This window comes from Psammomys obesus, unplaced genomic scaffold, assembly GCF_907164565.1.
Source record: "Psammomys obesus unplaced genomic scaffold, mPsaObe1.curated_primary_1811, whole genome shotgun sequence".
Classification (NCBI taxonomy): Eukaryota; Metazoa; Chordata; class Mammalia; order Rodentia; family Muridae; genus Psammomys; species Psammomys obesus.
The window spans coordinates 893,628-907,609 of record NW_026585504.1 but is presented as its reverse complement, the minus strand read 5'-3'; the positions used below and the strand labels follow the sequence as shown (position 1 = coordinate 907,609).

At 42.6% G+C, this 13,982-nt stretch overlaps 1 protein-coding gene across 12 annotated transcripts in view; it reads left to right on the top strand.

The window, feature by feature from the left end:
* LOC129674066 (1-phosphatidylinositol 4,5-bisphosphate phosphodiesterase beta-4) overlaps nt 1–13,982 on the top strand; it is a 382,363-nt gene that overhangs the window by 266,477 nt on the left and 101,904 nt on the right. The gene's annotated exons all lie outside the window — the stretch shown is intronic.

Sequence of the window (13,982 nt, the reverse complement as noted above, 5' to 3'; positions counted from 1 at the left end):
GGGGGGGGTGTGGGGGTGTGTGTGTGCAGTTTTTAATGTTTAACATAATTTTAAATATGACATTTAGAATTGTATGATCACTTAAATCTTTGATCCTCTGTTAGCGTCTTTGTGTAGAAAATTTTGCAAACACAATCCCTTTGTCACCTATCACTCACTCATGTCGCTCAGCCCTGAGTACCTGGTGTATATGCTGTGGAAAGCTAGCCTGGGCCTTCCATGACCTGAACGTGTTCAGGCATCCCTGTGATCAGTAGGTCTGAGGTGGGAGACAGCAAGTGCCTTTTCCATTAAGTCCCAAGAACCAAGTTTGGGTAGCAAATGTCTTGGTCAATACTGCCCACCAGAAACAGAACGTAAACCACATATGTGGTTTAAGCATATCTGTGTGGTAGAGAGCATGCATGGAATGGATAAGGCTCTAGTATAAAAAATTAATAACAATTTTTAAAAAATAATGAGCAGCTCAGTAGTAGAGAGTATGCCCAGTGTGATTGATATCCTGCGTTCTATCCTCAGTGCCAGAGACCAAGATGGGTATAACTACTTTTATAAAATATGGTATTTAACCAACATATTCCAAAAATTGCTGTTTTACTATGATATAAGCATAAAATTTATTAATGACATAGTTCACATTTTTTGTTAATGGTGCTTGAGATCTAGTGTGTATTTTCATATCAGACCCATCACATTAAAAATGCAAGGTATCTGTGACAACAATTGCTACCATACTGAACAGTGTGAGCCCAGCTGCTTAAAAAGCTCAAACTCTTTTCCTCAGTAAGTTGTTAAGGTACTGAGTTAGGACCCATACTGTATTATGATGCCCAGAAAACTATTGCCCTAGCAAGGTAATCTCTAAGAGATTTTGGTCAAAGAAGCTTCAAACTCAAATCTTTCCAACTTGGCTTCTGAACATATTGTGGTGGTTTGAATAGGTTTGACCCCCACCCCATAGGCTCACACGCTTGCATGCTTGACCTATGGGGACTGGCACCATTAGGAGGTGTGGCCTTGTTGGAGGAAGTGTGTCATGGTGGGGAGGGGCCCAGTGTGGAATTCCAGTCCCCTCCTGACTGCCAGAAGACAAGTCTCCCTCCTGGTTGCCTTCAGATCAAGGTGTAGAACTCTAAGCTCCTCCAGCACCAAGTCTGTCTGGAGGCTTCTTTGCTTCCCGCCATGATGATAATGGACCAGATTTCTAACTGTAAGCCAGTCCCAGTTAAATGTTGTCCTTTCACACAATGAAAATCCTAGCTAAGGCACATATGTAATCTCTATGAAAGAGTCCAAGTCTTTACTCATCCCTTTTAGGGATCTGGGTTTGGGACAAGGGGAAGTATTTCATTTTCCATTAATCTCACAAGTAGAAACCCAGTGTAGGTTTAGTGAGAAAGGCGTCAGCAGAGATGCTGAATTTTGGAGTTAGAAGGAAATGCACCAGTCAGATCAGTTGGGGAAACAGGACTAACACAGGCATGGCCTCTCACCGTACGTAACAAGTGGCAGAATTGAGTTTTGCTCACTCTGAGACCACAGGATTCTGGAAGCACTGGCCTCACCTGAGTACTCATCTACATACTAGTCCCAGGGCAACCAAGATGTACTGATCCAGAATCTGTATTTGTAACAAGAACTTACATAGTTCAGTGTCCAAGTGGGTTACATAGTAAAGGGAACAGGGACTGTCTCTGACATAATCTGATTGGCCTGCTCTTTGATCACCGCCCCCTGAGGGGGGAGCAGCCTTACCAGGCCACAGAAGATGACAATGCAGCCACTCCTGATGAGATCTGATAGACTAAGTTCAGAAGGAAGGAGAAGAGAACCCCCCCATCAGTGGACTTGGGGAGGGGCATGCATGAGGAAGGGGGAGGGAGAGTGGGATCAGGAGGGGAGGAGGGAGGGCTTATGGGGGAATACAAAATGAATAAAGTGTAATTAATAGTAAAAAAAAAATTAAAAAAAAAAAGAACTTCCAGGTGACTCATGTCTCTGCTAAAGTTTGAGAGGCTCTTGCTTTGTGCTTCTGGAACCAGGCTTGGGCCCTCCAAGTTGCAGAACAGTCTTCAGCTCTATCCTTGTGGCAGTGGTGTTGTAGGTTTTGTGCTATTGTTCCATGCCATCTCAGTTTTGGAGGACAGCTTTTGTAGACCTCTCAAGTTTTTGTTGCTCTGCTCAGATGGGAATCTAATTTGAATGGAATATTGACCTTGATCTAGACAAACAGCGTTGCCACATCTCTTAGTACAGGTTTGCATATTTGCAGCAAAGCTCCTTCTCATCACTGTTTGCCATAGCAACACCAAATCTGGGAGATGCATTCCAGCTAACTATGAGGAGAATGACTTGCTAATCAGATACAGATGTCTGGCTACTTAGAATTTTGCAAAAATTCAGTTTTATAAACTTGTGTATCTGGCTTTTGTCATCTGGTACTGTCAATTCCTGTTAGAAGAAACATTGTGACTCCTTCTGAGCCTAACAGTCTACACTTGGGTTCTGATTACCTGAGCAGAAATCCTTGCTTTTCCTTCTCAACTGACTAGGAACAGTATTTACTCTTCTGCATCTCATTCCTTTTCTCTTCTGTAAAATGGGAATTATATATCTGTTGTAGGATGGTGAGAGTTCCAGGAGTTAGTGCTTTGAAATGCCTAAGCACTGCATCCTCCTGTTAGCTGTTATGATCCCAAAGTCATAAGCTAGGAGGGGAGCTCAGGAAGGGAAAAATTAGACATGACAGATTAACTGTGGAACTCCAAAAAGGATAAACCAAAAACACGGAAGGATAGACCAAAGCTCATCTTTAAACTTAGGCTATCTTCATTCTGTCCTTGATGTTGGCTCTATCACCTTATGCCCCAAGCAGATATGGTCCTGGAAGATGGCTCAAATCAGCAAGTCCCAAGGGTTTGTTTCCTATAATTGGGATGCTGTCAGTCTTGGACTATTGCATATCTCCTTCTGGAATATATATAAATGAATAGGCTATATGCAGTATAATGTGGTAAGGTGGATAGTACATTCTCAAAGATAAAATTCAACTGTTTTTCTTTTAGTAGCGTTTTTTTTAATTTTAAAATAACAAAACATGTTCTAGAAAATAAAGACTCAATAATTCTGTCCTGATTTTCAGTTCAAATTCACAGATATTTAATTCTACTGTTTTTAGAGGAAAATATTTTGGCTTCCCAGAACTGTTACTTAGAAAATTATATTTCACTAATGCTATAATATTACCAAATAATAAATTTCAATGTTCAGAGTAGATAGTCTGTTACAGCATGTCCCTCAGATTGATTGGTGCTTGATGACAGCATTAAATACCACACTTTTCCTAACTATGTGTAATAATTCTTCCCTGAATTTCTCTCAGTGAATATGCATGTAGATGGATAATGATGCCATGTCCTAATATCAAGACTTAGAAGACTCATTACGTTACTTTGGCGCTGCACAGCCAACCGAAACCCCAGTTACTGCTCTGTGCACCAGACTCCAGCACAGCCCTCATTCAACATTTTCACAAATAAATCCGTCACTTTATAAAGACTCAACTTTTCCTAGATTAGTCAGAATCAGGACCTTTACTATTCTTAGTATTTCTACATTACCATTTAATTCCTAATTGTGGACAGATGCACCCTTAACAGGTTATGTAAGCAATCAAGTGAGAGGATTTATATGAAATGTGTGATTGGGTTAGAGCAAAAAGGTGGAAGAATTCATAAATCAAATCAGGTCAATGAGAAAAGCGGAGTAGAATACCTAGGAAGGTATGTAACTCAGTGCTGCCTCTCAAATGTGAGTGTCACCCACAATCCTTGGATTTTGGGGTCACAGGATGTGCTGGTGGTCCTCTTACCCCATATGAAAGATGTCCCTGGGGAATTCATTACAAAAGTCAGGAGCAGCAAAGAACTGGATTTTAAATTAATATGCACCATTCTTGAAAGATTTCGCTGTAACCAAGTAAGTAGTCTTTAGTTTCAGTGTTAGAGCTGCAGACCTGTGGTCTGTTGATGGGACGTTATATAGCCTTTTATCATAATCCAGACATTAAGGATATGCACGGAGCAGACTGCAGTTGAGCCCAAATCCCATAGTTCTGTGACTTCTTCCCCTAATCTATTGCTTATCTGTCCACATAAAACTTGGAAGGGGGAAAAAAAACTTACCTTAAAAAGAAATTCCTAGAGTATTCAATTCTAACAACAACACGTCTTTTCACTAGAATATTTCACTTGTGTATGTAACATTTTATTATAACTGACATAAACAGTTTGGGAAATTAATATAAATGTTTCATTGTGAGACTTCAAGGTTCGGGCAAAAGGATTTATAGATCAGCATGTGGCCTTGCAACTGAGTTCAGTGTGGGTGTCTGCAGTCTCTGGTTGTCTTATGAACATTCAGCATTTCTTTCTCTAACCAAAGAGGGATACGTGCAGAGAATTTCTGGCATTGCCTTTGATAATGAGGGGACATTGAAATGCTGAGTCTCCTCATAAGTCCTGACTATTATCCTACATACAGTCTGACTGCTCTGAAGAATTCACTTCTCCAAACATTTAGCTAAAGCCAACTTTATCTTAATCCAGACTCCAGAAGGACCAACTTTAACTCGAGAAAATTTCTGATTCTGAACAGGTCCTCCTTCATATTATTTTGAAAGAGAGTCCCTGATATTTTTTCTTCTTACTTTACGTGGCTGTTTAGTGAGTCAGCAACATCCAGATGATTCAAATTTCTTCAAGTTCAGGTTTCAAATTTTTATATTTGAAAGTATTTTCTCATCATTTGACTGTGAAAATGTGATTGATTGTATTTTTCCCCCAGAGATGAACATCTTAGAAAAGACATCCTGGAAACTCAGCTGTCTTCAGCTGCTCTCAGTGCTGTGTAAACAAACTAGCCTTACCACTCATACTTAGAAGGTGTGTACTGTTCTAGCCTTCTCTTCCCTTATTTGATATCCTAAACAAGTCCACAGCCAAATTTTCACCTGCAACTCCTGCTCTGTCTACAATGATCCTCATCTCAGCAGCTCTGCCCAAACCACCCACACCTTCCCCTCACGTCACAAAATCATCTCTTATATTACTGCTTCCATCTCCTCAGTGTACCGAGGACAGTTGCTTCTTACTGCCACTGTTCTGCTCTGTGGTGCTGGCCAAAGCTGTTTCTCTCTCCTCTTCTCCAAGTATCTCTTTTTTCTTTTGGCGTCTTCACCAAATAAGACCTTGCCCTTTGTGGTCCAGGGGCAGCTGAAGATAAGCTCTTTCAGATGAGAGAGGGGAGGCTTTCACCACCTGGGAACCTCTAAGGCCTTTAAGTCTCCCCACCTGCCTTCACCTCCTGCTTCCTCCACCATGTTTCCATGAACATGGCTGGCCATTTGCTCTTTCCTCTGTTTTATAGGAAGCCTTCATGTTTTTGTTTGTTTTCTGGTTTTTTTTTTTTTTTTTTTTTTTTTGTTGTTGTTGTTGTTTTTCCTGTTCCTGGTGCTTTTCCAGTCCCTGTTGAACTGTTACCTAGTGCAGCTGTGCCTTCTCACCACACTTCTGCCCTTCCTCAGTCATCATCCTGCTTTTCAGAACAGTGCTCAGTAAACACGTTTCCTGACAGCTATGCTGAACACGCCAATAAATTCTAACCCAAGTGGTTAAGATGTATAATAGTCTTGCCCTAATTTTTGAAAACTATGTTCTGAGATCCCACAATGAATGCCTGAAACAACAAGTGGTACCCAGCTCTATATGCACTCCTTTTCTTCCCCTGTGAATACATCTGATAAAGTTTAATTTGTAAAGGATACACTATATAATAATAACTGTAGAAAACTGCTAACAATATATTGTGATAAAATTCTCATCATTTATGCTTAAGGACATTATTAAGTAAAATAGGAGTTCTTGAGCACAGCTCATCTGACAGTGAGGCAGCCATGAGTGCCTAATGAGAGGGTACTACATGCAATGTGGATCCGTGGTTAAAAGGGATGACTCAGATCCCAACTGGATAGAATGGGACATGGGGTTGATTCTGCTACCAGAGCGTTTGCAGGTTATAACTTATACGTAGTTTGCTTCATCAAATTTCACTTAATATTTTCAGGCATGAGCCACTATCACCATTGAAAGTGAAATGAGGCATAGGAGTGGGGTGTCTATATCACTCAGTGGCTTACACTTTACTTTTTACAGATGAGCTTGGGAAGAACTAGGAAATGGTATTTGACAAGCACACTGAGAAAATGTGATTTGATGGCTGTCCAAGGGGAACAGAATGATCTGTAATCCCACAGTGTTATTTTTAGAGTCATTTTTCAGGATGTAATGAGATCGCTACCACTAAGAATTCATGACAAGACTGGAGGTTTTCACCGTGTCGTCCTGGCCTCTCCCCAATCTGGATCTTATATTCTGCTTACCTAAATCCTTCCTGCCCTTCCAGTTAGAAAATTTATCTTTCATTTCCTCCCATGAAGAGCCCTCTGTTAAAAAAGAATTGCTAACAAATTGCTACCCCGAACCCAGCATGCTGCTGGGTAATAGGTGTGTCTTCTTCTGTCATGTAGCGAGAAACACTTGAAAAGAAAAGCTAGCTCATGCTGAAAGCTTTGGCCCATTTTCCAATAAACCGTAATAAAGCTCTCCATTTCCCTCCGAACCATCTTCATCTCTTTGTGTATTATTTTATCGTAAGCTATGCAAATTATTTAATAGCAAGCTTACAGCAGCTTATTTGGTTAGAAGAAGAGCTCTGGTTTCCTCATTTTCCCCTTTCTTTCTCAGAATGCAGCTAGCTCAGAAGGGCTTCCGTCTCCAGCGAACAGGAGTTCAGATGTCTTTCATTAAGTTACAGCTGGCGCTGCACAGCCAACCGAAACCCCAGTTACTGCTCTGTGCACCAGACTCCAGCACAGCCCTCATTCAACATTTCCACAAATAAATCTGTCATTTTATAGAGACTCAAATTTTCCTTTGATTACAAAAATAAGCTGTTATTGTGAGTTTCAAAATGCAGAGATTGGAATTGAGTTTAGACAATTTCCATCCCGCTCATTATACTTTCTTCAGGTTGTAAATATTTGGCGAACTTCATAAATTATGGTTTGTGACTAAGTCACCAAATAAGCACTTGACTAACTACTGTAGAAATTAAATTATGAAAAATAGTATGTGTTCTTTTTGGAGTAAAAAATGATAGTAGGGCATGTAATTTGTTGAAGGCAATAAAGTATCATTCTAAGAAACTGAGTTGAATGTTAAAATTACTTCGATTGAACTTGAATTATGTTGACTAGAAGACAATACAGAGGTTTCTGGAGAAGGGATTTACTCTTTGTTTTACTGGGAAAACAAAAGTAGAGTTTCAGCTGACTTCCTTCTGTTGGCTCTGCTAACATCCTGCTCAGCCGCGGAGACCTCCGTCTAGTTCCTGTGCCCAAGCACTGAGGAACTCCAGGGAAGCAGGCCCCAGCCTCAGCCCCAGCCAGGGGCTGTGAGAAAGGCCAGTCTTTTCCTGATAACTGGAAATGTACATGTGGAGTCTAGGAAAGCTTTAACAGGCTTCCTGGTGATCCGGCAGTTGCTGTTTGAGACCCACTGGGTCACTCTACAGGTAGAATAAACCCCCCAAGTCACCAATTTTAAATGCTTCCTGGTGTAAAAATGTCTATAGCATACAAGTAGACAAACAGCACTCCCTGCTCTACCAGCCAGCATATGAATTCAAGGCAGAACAGGAAATGGCGCCGGGGGTAACCCAGTCTCGTGTGACTCTGAGCTGCCCTAGCTTGCTCTCAAAGCATCCCCTGTTAAAATCCTCTTTCTTATAGAAGTTTTTGTTAGTTTGGGTGTGGTGTGTTTTTTCCTGTACTACAGGCCAAGGCCAGGGTCTTGTATATTCTAGGCAAATGTTCTACCACTGAGCTGTACCCTAAACATTACAATGCTGCCTCTTGTGGTTTCAACTGTGTTTCTGTGTTGACTAGTGGCTCCCAGAGCCCCGGCAGCCCCCGCAGAGCCTCAGAGACCTGCTCAGGCCCCACTTCAGCCCTTCTGAATCTGAAACCCATGTTCCAGTGATGGATTTGCCTGCTAGGATTGTGTTGCACACTGGGGTCTGAAAACTTAAGCGTGAATTCCCTCCGTCACTGTCGTTCACATGCCACAGGAAGGAGAGCTGAGAGAATGAGTTGTGCCTGCTGTCTTTAGCAGCTCACGGATAAATCCGAATCTCTTCCTACCCCTCAGTATTCACGAAGTCTCTTTACCACGCTGCCTCATGGTGAGGCTCAAACATAGCGGACATAGGGGGTGCGTGCGCGCTAGCATGTGTGTATGTGTGGGGCCAGGAAAGCCATGCAACTCAGGGAGCAGGTCCGGAGCCAAACCCGGAAATTACCATCCTGAGACTGGCAGGGGTGGGACTCTTCCTTCCTGCTCTGGGCCCGCATGTCCGAGTGCACATAGCCTTGCAACCCCCACCTCTGCTGCCCTTGACGTGGTCACTTAGGCCGATGGCCAGGTTTCAGATTAAGCTTCCTGTCTCCTTATCAGGACATGTTGAGCAAGCACCCAGAATTCCTCTTCATGCAAATGAAGCATTCCCAGCACCTCAGCTCCAGCCAACGATGTGCATTCACCCCCAAAACCCCTAGCCACACCCAAAGCTCTTGCTCCCTCCTTCAGTTTTCACTGAAAACTGTCTCCCTGTACTGTTTCTCCCATACTCACACCCACCCTGAGACAAGCTTCATCCCTCCAGTCTAGCCCGGTGCCTGCATATAGGTGCCTGGGTACCCGAAGAGGAAAGCAGACCTGGGCTGGCATGTATCTCTGTGTGTCTCTGTTGGGGCAGGAAGAGAGAGTGAGGACATGTATGGAGGACGTATATGTATCTGTATTGGGGAGGGGTGTGTATGCACCTGTGGCGGGGTCTGTATATGTGTGTGTGTGTGTGTGTGCACGCACGGCGTGTGTTTCGTGTGTCCAAACTGACAGTTGGTATTTTCATGCCAAAGCGTTACATGCAGGTTAGCATTTTGTGTTTCTCCTTTTGGCTTGGACTGTAGCTAGCTTAAATGCCATGCCAAGCTGCATCCTGAAGTCTGTGGAGGTGCTGAAAGGTCATAACTGGTGCTCACTGAAGATTCCCACGGACGTGTTTACCTTCTCAGGATGTTGGTCTCTGGGAGACCATGGGGGTCAAAGTATGGTCAGGGCCCAGTACATCATGTGTCTTAGGAGCCAATCCTAAACTGTTGAGACAAAGCCTGCATTGTGCCAAGATGCTTAGGGACTTCCTATGTACAGTAAGGTGTGAGAGGCCCTGTGGGAGACCATGAAAAGCTCAGTGGTTCTCCACATCACATGAGCTGTATGCATGGAGGAAGAATCGTGTGGCGTCAGCATGTTGAGCCCAGATTTGTCCCTGGTTGACACTAGATACAAGAGGTGGCCCAGAATCAATAAAGGTGAAGTAGTTTTCCCCGTACCTGCTAGCATTTAACCTCACTGACTAGTTTCTACGAGAGAAGCAATCATTTCATCACCTAATCAAAGGACAGCAAAATGAAATCAAAATGGCTTATTATGATGCACACCTATAGAAAGAGTAAGAGAAATCAAGCCAAAAAAGCATATTTGAAAACACAGACAAAAGCAACGAAAACTGTTTAGTGCAGAGCACCACTAATGAAGCAAACAGTGTCCACAGAAGGAGCTTTCCAATCGGTGCGAGACCAGGCCCTCACAGTGACATCCAGTGGGCTCAGGAAGTTGGCTGCCAGGTTGTCAGAGTGAAAGAAAGGACATGTGTTTCAGATAGAGTCTCTGCATAAATAACCCAAGAGTGGAGTCACAGCGAGCTCTATCTCAGGGGCTGTCTGAAGGTACCCATAGTCTCTAAATTATATAGACTCCACTTGAAGTTATCAGTTGTGGGGCACGAGTCCGCTCCCCAACCCTCACTTAAAGATGAGCATACAGTTGCCACTCTTGCCTGTCAATCAGTCTGTGGTACTATTGGGCTAGTCACCTGGCTTAGGGACAGCTTATGTTATTAGAGAGCTCAAGGTGGCATTAGAAGCACATTCTGCAGAGAAAGTGCAAGTAAAAACAATCAAACAAAACCAGAATTCATTTAAAATGGATTTTCCAGCTCCTGTGTCATCTCTTAAAATGGCAATGAGATTTGCTTTATATAAAACTGCTTCAAAATGAACAAACTCAGTGCTGTTTATTACACCATCGTGTTGAATAACCACCACTACCCATATAGTTCTAAAACATTTGCACCATCCAGAAAGGAAGCCCATCCTGCCTCCAGGACCCCTGCCTGCAACCTGAGTGCATCCTGTTCCCAGTTGGCATCCTGCTGCTTATGAGCTTAGTGTCACATTTTATCACTAGAAGATTCAGCGCCTTCATTTGCTGGTCTTTAAAATTGTGGTCCTGGACTTTAATGTCACTAAGTCCTGTGATTATTGAGGTAGACTTTCTTGGCGTTTTAGCTCTTATTTCTTTGGTAAGCATCTGAGGCATTTCTCCTTGAGGGACATACTTTTCATTGCTAATGCCCTCCCACCATTGTATTTCTGGAATTTACTAGTTGAGGGGAGAATGTCGGCTCTTCCCACAGCAGCTCAGTTTGTTCTGACTTTAGGCTGTCAGATGCCACCAGCAGGAGATGCAGAACAGTTAAGTTAGACTCGCATTCCTCCTTTTGGCTCCTGGAAGGAAAAAAGTGTCACTAGCTTTAAATCGCTTCTCCATAGAACGGCAGTTTTTACTGCTAGCAAAAACTACCATTGGGAACAAACCATGCGTGTGCGTGTGTGTGTGTGTGTGTGTGTGTGTGTGTGTGTGTGTGTACATTTGTATAATTGATAACTCACAAGTATGCAAACATGGGCAAGCCACCTCACTTTAGATAGTCAATTACCTCTGAGCTTTACTATCTGGAGGAAGTAATTTAACCGTAATTAGGGTTTGGGGAGCACAGCCCTTACAACCAGTGAATGAAGAGCTGAGCCTACTTTATTTTTAAATCTGTCATTGAACAAAGCATGAAAACTATGCAGAAGAGAACACATATGGCCCCAAGGCTGAAAACATTACACTTTTCAGAGATTGCACTAACCCTAGTAATAACCCAAACTGAACATGCTTAATTCCAAAATGTTAAACCTAAATGCTCCACAGTGTTGTGCAGGCATAAAACAGAAAGTGGGCTGAGTGCCTGGGTCACAGGTGATAGTCAGCCCAGAGGTGCAGTGAAAATACTGTGGAAAATTACCAGCAGGGTATGTGAATAAAACATTACAGAGCACCAATGAACTTCATGTTTCCATACGTACCCATCCCTAAGATGTCTTATTCCATAGTACTAGCTAGTTTGTCTTACATTGATACACACTAGAATCATTTTAGAAAAAGGATCAATTGAGAAAAACCCCCCACCAGATACCTGTGGGCAAGCAGAGGTGCATTTCCTTGACTGATGGTTGCTGTGGGACCAGCCCACTGAGCACACTGAGGGAACAGGTCAGGGAGCCGTGCTCCTTCATGGCTCTGGGTCCCTCCTGTCTCCTGTCTGTCCTGCTTGAGCTCCTGCCCTTACTTTCCCCAGTATGATGGATTGTTTGTTACCTAGAAATGTAAGATGAAATAAACTCCTTCCTCCCCAGATTGCCTATGGTCAAAGTGTTTTATCACAACAGTGAAAACTTAGCTGAGCCAGGATATCATCTTATTATAATCATAATATATACTAATATATATGTATGCATGCAGATATTCTGCGAGCTGAAGAAACCTCAAACACTTCTAGTGCTAAGCATTTTAGATGTGTGTCAGACACTATTCAAACTGTTGTGCATATTATTTAATGTCACAATAACTCAACTGTCCGAGTATTTATGAGGACTGCCCTTATCTGGAGGAGATGTGGAGCCAAGAGCTGAACTTGCCAGGTCAGACCAGGTGATGTTATGCCCCCTGGCACCAGGCTTGCTCCAGATCTCAGGTTCTAGCATGGTGCTGGGCTGCAGTTCACAGCCATGAATCTATTCTCACCAGCATAAAGACAGAAGTGGGACCAGCCTCTTTATCCGTAACATAGTATGGTTTTAATGTAGTGCTGAATTGAATAACTTTAATGAGGTTTGTATTCTGTGAGAGGTATGTGCGTAGAGAAAGCTACCATCTCAAAACTGCTGATCTGTAACCGACTCAAGCAAGAGAGGGCACATTCAGAGGTACCCTTACCCTCACGTAAAGCTCAGCAAGGAGGAGGATGGGTATTTACTTGTTTCCCGCAGCATTTTTTTCTTTTCTTTTTTTCTGTTAAAAAATACCAATTTAAATCTTTCAGAAATGCTGCTCTATAGACAGAGTAGTGATGTCAGGGAAGCATCATGCTGCTCTATAGACAGAACAGTGATGTCAGTCTTGGCATTCATTTATTAATTTCTACCATAAACAGTCAGTGGGGCCTCTGGTCCCTTCTATGGAATGAATGTGTGGTAGAAACCTTTCCTTAAAAGATAGAACTGTCGATAACAAATCTCAGGCCCAGTGCTTTATATCACTTCTAACACCTCTTATGTTGAAAGTCATAGTTTTACTTGGCTTTACACAGTTTACTTGTAGATCTGACTTGTTTGATGGAACAGGGTGCTGCTGCCTAGCTGGACAGAGCCAGTCAGAGGCCCCCTGGCTGATTTTCTGTAACACAGAAACTGGCCACGTAACATGATCTGCAGGTCAAAATAACATTTACTTTGGCCTGAAAAACTTTTCCAGACTGTGTCATTTGGTACATTATCTGGAAGTTAAGTGAGCTTGCTGGCTTCCAGGAAGATGCTTCTTCACAGATTGCTTTGAATTTACCAGCTACCGGCTCATTCTTTGTCATCATGAAGCTGCAGAATCAACAGTTCAGACAACTAGAGCCCCTAACAAAACTGGTGGTTTCTGACAGACAAAGATTGATGTTTTTGGTTTTCTCAAAATGTGAAAGTTCTTCAAGTATTTTGGAGCATGCCCTAAGAATGTCAGATGAGTGTGCATGGAATAAACTGAATTACCTCAATTTCTTTCAAATGTTTTTTGGGATTTTTGGAGTACTATAAGCGTACCACAGACATTGAAGTATTAACAGATGTCATTTATCTGAAGTCAGGAGGTAAAGGAAACATAAGGCCCTTACAGATAGTGATTGTGTGTAGGTTTTATTTCTCCTGTTGTTTATATAATGGTCTGTGGAGGTAGATAGGGAAAGTGGAGTAAGATTCTATAGATTCAAAAGGACATTTATAAGATATCCTTGAAATCAGGCTTATGCTATGCACAAAAACAAACAACAACAACAAAAACAGTAACACAGTAATGCCAGTGGACAGACGGCATCTGAAGAGACACCTACCTGAGTTATTATTGAGAACAGCACTTTGTCCTCTCCTCTCTAGTGACTCCTCAGAGGTCCTTTTTGACCTAACCATCCAGTGTTGTCAAGATAACCAGGCAGACTAACAGCCTGCTTTGATTGTCTTAGTGACTGCACTAATTGTGAGCAGGAGTATCTAAATACGATCCAAACCTAGCCAGCTCTGTCAAACCTAGCCAGCCATATGCATAGCTGTCAGCCCGCATCCTACCCAGATGCTCATTCTCCATGCCCAGAAAGTGATCTGGGGATCCGTTTCCCCTTTAACTCTCTCCAGCTTCTCTCTAGAAAGGGAATATGATGAAGAAAGTATGTGGTTTACAGATTTTCAGACCATGTCAAGAAAAGAGGCCCAGCCAGGCATGGTGCCCATTCCTGTAATCCCAGCACTTGGGGAGGCAGAGGCAGAAGAATCTCTGTGAGTTCGAGGCCAGCCTGGTCTACAAAGTGAGTCCAGAACAGCCAAAGCTATACAGAGAAATCCTGTTTCAAAAGAAAAGAAAAAAAAAAAAAAAGGA